Raw genomic sequence first — 6000 nt, forward strand, 5'->3', positions numbered from 1 at the left:
CAGGCTAGGCTTCATTAAAAGGTAACATTTTAAGAGTTAGGCTGAGCACCTACTATTTGCTACAAACTGTTCTAGGCACCTGAACAGATAAACACAAAGGCCCCTGTGTTGAGTCCTGAAGGATGAAAAAGAACCTCACAAAGAGCCAGGCAAAGTGGCAACAGGGATGTTGGAAAAACACCTAAATGCCAATTTACTAATTTACATGGAGAACTATAGGCTGGCTATCAACTGGATGCAGATCAGCTTGTCCAAATACTCTATGTAGGACTACTGATAAGCCAACTTATCATGTTTGCTTGCTGAATACAGAACCTGAAGAAGAGTTTGTCTGATGTAATGTACCTTGTGGAAACCACCTTCCCAACTTGTGGGCTCTGGAGAGATCCCGTTAACGGATTCATCTGGGACAGGTGAATCTCTTTTATTCAAGGCTTCATAACAAATCAGACCTCTGGCTAAATGACACTCTTTCGGATTCCATTGTCAGGATACAGTCCAGCCTTGAAGGCCTGGTAAAATGTGTCTTTTCTTTTTTAAAGTTTATTTATTTTTGGGATAGAGCGCGTGTGAGTGGGGAAGGGGAGGAGAGAAGGAGACAGGCTCCAAAGCAGGCTCCAAGCTCCAAGTGGGCGATCATGGCCTGAGCCGAAGTCGGAGAAGCCGACAGAGCCACCCAGGCGTCCCTAAAAGGTTTCTTTAAATCAACTCCGCATGTGATTACTCTTAACCTTTCAGTGAATGTTTTTATAGTTTTCCCCAGACAACAACCTTATTTCCATATTCTAGGGGAACGCTTTGATACCACCATTTTGCACTACCAAACATGCTTCAACACTGAACAAAAAGCAAAAATAACAATTTCACCTATCTTCCTATGCAGGCCCAGCTCCTTCAAAACACTTGTTCTTTTGCCACATCTTTGACAGTACATAACCTACCCAGAGTCTCAGGACAGTCGTGTTCAGATTTTTGTCTCGCTTTCTTGGCTCCCTGTAAGAACGCACCAGCTGGTACCCAACACGTTTTGTTTTTTACTCTCCTGTGTTGGGGATAATCCGTTCCTAACTGTAGAGTTAGGTCCTCCCAAGCGCTGAGCGAAAACCACGGCGTGTACAGCACCGGCCTCTGGGTTCCAGGTGCCTGCTCACCATCCACACCCATAGGTCCGCCCGCTCCAGCGTCCCCGAACCCCCCTTGCAGCTTAGCCCACCTGCTGCTTTCGGTCGCGCCCACTGCGCGCGCAGGCTCCTGCAGAAGAAGGATGCATGCGACCCCACGGCCCAGCAGGCTGCGCGCGCGGCCAGCCCCGCCCACTGCCTACTAGGCCTGAGGGAGGCTGGACAGCGGAAGCGCCGAGCGGAGGCGGGGCTACGCTGGGGGCTCCACCGCCTCTCTCTGCCCTGTGGGCCGGCCGGCTAGCTGCTGGTTCCCGCGGGGTTCCCAACGGGCTTTCGGAGTTGACCAGCCTACGCCAAGCCAGATTCGAGGCGGGGACGCAGTACACGTTTCTATGGTAGTATGGAAAGTCACATTGCCCCCAGTTTTGATGCGTTCCCCACGTGACCGCGCAGAGCACCCAGGGCGAACGTAGGACTGGCGGCTGTGTCTGGTTGGTTGGGGGCATTTGCGGAGCGAGGCCAGGGGAGGACGCCAGAAAGCCAGAGCAGTCAGGTCACACGCCAGGCCAGGCCAGAACACCAGCAGATGCCGACTAAACTTGCAGGCGTCGCGCCGGGTCTTTCTGTTATCACCTCACAGTTCAAAGAGCACATAATTCCACTTAGAAGGCGAGGAAACTAAAATCAGTTTTAAAAGACAAATTGCATTTAAAGGAATAAACGCTGGTATTCCCAATACAGAGATGGGAACTGGTAGGAAGGAGTGGGTCAGAAAACACACACTTAGGCTAATGAATGTTGCCCATCTGCGGTGTCCCTCAGGTGGCAAGAAAATCCTTGTGGCTCACCAGATGGGCAATTCCTCCAGCAAGCCAAAGTTGCATTTAATTATTGCTGTATAATAAACTGCGTCAAACATCAGTGGCTTAAAACGGTTTTTTATTTCTAACATTTATACGGTTTCATCGGGGTTTTATTCATCCAGAGTTGGCTGAGCTGTAAGGTCCAGGATGGTCTTATTCACACTCTGGCAATTGGTGTTTACTGGCTGCTGGGGAACCTCAGTTCATGCCTAGCCACATTATGTTGGCCAAAGCAAAAACAAAGTCAGGCCAGAGATAAGGGATGGCGCAGTGGACCTCACCTCTTCATAAGACAAGCCCAAAGAATTTTTGGTCATCTTTTTCAATCTTCCACAGAAATGAAATTTTTTAGTTAGAACAGAAACTGCCTAGTCTTGCATCTTGGAATAAGAAGCATCCAGTGTTCACAATTTGGTGATGCTTAGCAGGGCTCCATAAAAAGCTACAATTTTTTTTTAAAAGCTATATAAAAGACAAATGGCTCATTTGTCATTACCCTTTTGATTGAAGTCACCCTGAATTCCTCTTTCTTGTAATACACAGATGGAATGAATTCTGTTAACCTTTAGTCCTGTTTGGAATTTTATTAAAATAGCCACACAATACTGTTTCCCTTTGCTTATATTACATCCTTCCTAAATTTCATTTCTCTGAAATCTGAAATGGTAGCTTTTCCCTCCTATTTCCTACTGAGGGGGTTGTGTCCTTTGGTTATTCTTAACCCCTCTCCTACCTCCCCTCTACTGGAACCTTCTTCCACTGACACCCAAACATGAACTCTGCTTTATTATAACAATCCTCCAGTGACCCTACTTCTTTTTCCACCTTTCATCCTGTCTACTTCCCTTTAGAGCAGCGCTTCAAGGCCTTGCTACACGTCTCATTGCTCATTTCCCATTCATAATCAACCTACTCCAATATTTCTACCAAAAGTGCTTTTTGGGTGGGGTGTGGGGTGGTAGTGAAATGGGTTAAGGTGGTCAAAGGTATAAACTTCCAGTTATAAGTAAGTTCTGGGGATCTAATGTACAGCATGGTTTCTATAAGTTAACAATATTGTATTATGTGTTTACAAGGTGCTGAGAGTAGATCTTAAAGATTCTTATCACAAAAAAAATTTTATGAATATTAACTCATTGTGTTGTTTTGCAGTATATACATGTATAAAATCATTATGTTGTACCCCAAAAACTAATCCAATGTCGCATGTTAATTATATTTCCATTAAAAAAAGAAATAAAGAATAAATAAAATTCTTTAAGTCAGTAAAAAAAGTATTCAGGGCTGATGAAAAATGAGGTCAGAGGTCAGCTACTTATTCTCAAATGGTTGGGGGGAGAGGGAAAGATTGTTTCAAAATAAAAGGAAAATAATATGTGTGAGGTATCTGACACTGTAATAAAGACTGTTAGGGCCTCCATGCATTCTCCACCTGCTGTGAGTGTAGGAGCTGTTGTGTCCAGAGAAATCTGAGTGATTCATGCTACCTCCCTGCTCCTCCAGCCTCCCTCTTGGGCTTTGTGGTAGCAACCAAGGACAGACGGGTATGGAGCACCATAGTCCCACCCTTTGCCTCAAAATGGGTAATGGAACAGCTGTGCAGTCACATCCTTCCAGAGCATCCTGTGGATCAGGTCAAGAGTTTATCTGAGCCCTCATCCTCAGCTGACTCCCACTTCCCTGTCTTGCTTCCTTCACTCCCTTCCTTCACTCTTCTCCTAAAGAGCAAGCTCTGAAAAATCACATGCATCTGAATTTCTGTCTCAGGCAGTTTCTAGGGAATCCCAACTAAGGGATCACACACTAGCTCAATAAATGAAAGCTTTTATTATTAGCATCTATGACACCATTAGACGCAAAATAGGTTTAGACACCTTATTTTATGGATAGGTTGAATTTAAAATCTCCCTAAAGATTCTTATTTCTGAACTACATTTTTTTAATATGGGGAGTTTACTGTCTTATTAGAAACAGAAGAACTCTGAAAAGTACTCACTTTAGGATTTCACTTGTAGAATTCTCCCCAAAACACCTAAGTGAGGTTGTTATCCTTATTAAGCTTGTTCCATTTGACCTCTTCCAGGAAGTCTTTGTGAATTTCCCTTGTCACGTGTGCTGCTAAATCTATGGGTTCGACTGGACTTTGGGATTCCAATTTTCTGGTGTCTTAGCAGCAACAGTTCTCAATGAGGGTGATTAATGTTAGCATTTTTAATATCTTAATGACTGTGTTACTAAATTTATGGAGATGAAAAACAAGGCTGTAAATATTTGAGCCAAGACCCTGTTAAGAAAAAAAGTAGTTTCACTAAGGACACTGTGACATTTCACGTTGCTAGATACAGTCCTTGTCCAACCTTGCAGTTGACTACCTCCACCTCAATGAGTACTGTGGGCAATCTTGACATTACCTTGTCTTGGATTTCCACCAACCTCACTGCCAGCTTCTCAGTTCCCTTTGCTAGCCCCCTTTTGCTGACTAGCTCCTAAATGTTGGAGTTCCTCAGGACTTTAGCTCACATTATACATTCACCTTCAGCAATTTCATTCATTCCCAAGGCTTTAAATACCATTTCTCTATATAACTTCAAAAGTTATATTTTCAGTTCCATACAAACAAATGACAACTTTCCTTGGAAACTGGGTTATGTCCCCAAACCATGCTCCTGAACCCTGTATTTTCTCTAAGGAACCTCCATGCATCTAGTGTTTTTAGCTAGAAATCGTTTCTTTTCCCTCAGTTACCACTTTCAAATCACCACTCCTGCTAAACCTCGCTTGGATTTTAACCCTTCTCAAGTTCTCAACCATCACCATCATCTTATTTAGACAACCATGTCACTGCAAAAGCTATAAATGACATGACCTTAGGTTTGTGCGTGTGGGCACTCAAAAGCAAGGACGAGAGGATAAGGGAATGAGGAAAAGAAGAGAATTAAAGTACGGGGACAGGAGGAACAACATGAGTGATGCCCATATTGCCACTTTATTTCTCAGATGCAAGTAGTTTTATACAAACAGCCACAGCTATGAGAAGGTTTTTTCTAGACAAAACTTCTCTTTTCACAGTTATTGTTGTGACATTTTCCTGGGAACTTTACACCCTCTTCTTATTGTTATTCTAAGAGTCCCAAAGTGTGAAGAACATTTGTGCAATAACATTATAGCTGAAGAAGCATGAAGGACATTTGTGCAATAACATCTTAACTCAAGTGAATTAACCTCTGAGGAGCTGGATCAGCTGCAAGGGTTGTAAGGGCACGAGAGCTTTGCTCGATCACACTCTCCTTACTGGCTCCTTGCTGCTGCTTCCCACACCTTAGAGAAAACTTCCTAGTTCCCACAATTAAAAATCCAGTTTATGTGTTAAATCTGTCTGAATATTTCACTTTTTTCATGGCACATCATAATTTGCATCTTGTACGATACTCTATTTTCCCTGGTAGACAGTAAGCACAATGAAGGCAGTGGCTATTTTATTCACTACTATATCCCCACCAAAAAGCACAGTGCCAAGGTAGGTGAACAAACGAATGACTTGTGTTTTTCTTCTCTACCAAAGAATTACGTTCTTTAAATGATAAAAAGCAGCATCCATTGGCTTATGTCCAATTCAGCAATTTTATTTAACTCTAGGATCAATATTCCCTACAAATATGTTACATTTGTATTTTTCTGATATATAAAATAGTTTCCCCTAAAAGAGGATCCCTTTGCATCTTTGTTTTTATGAATATTAAGGAAATTTCTCACAATTAGGCATTAGAGATAGCAAGTAAATATTAAAGTACAAGAGAATGTTCAAAACATACATAATCCATAATACAAATAGTTACAGGTCACTATGTCAACACAAAATGGATTTAACTTCATCTAACAATACTTGGGATAATACTGTTGTCTTAAACTATTAGCCATTTCAATAAGAATGGCATGTTGCTGTCCAGTTCTCCCAGCACCACCTGCTAAATAGGCAGTCTTTTTTCCATTGCATACTCTTTCCTGCTTTGACAAAA

This window comes from Suricata suricatta, chromosome 4, assembly GCF_006229205.1.
Source record: "Suricata suricatta isolate VVHF042 chromosome 4, meerkat_22Aug2017_6uvM2_HiC, whole genome shotgun sequence".
Classification (NCBI taxonomy): domain Eukaryota; kingdom Metazoa; phylum Chordata; class Mammalia; order Carnivora; family Herpestidae; genus Suricata; species Suricata suricatta.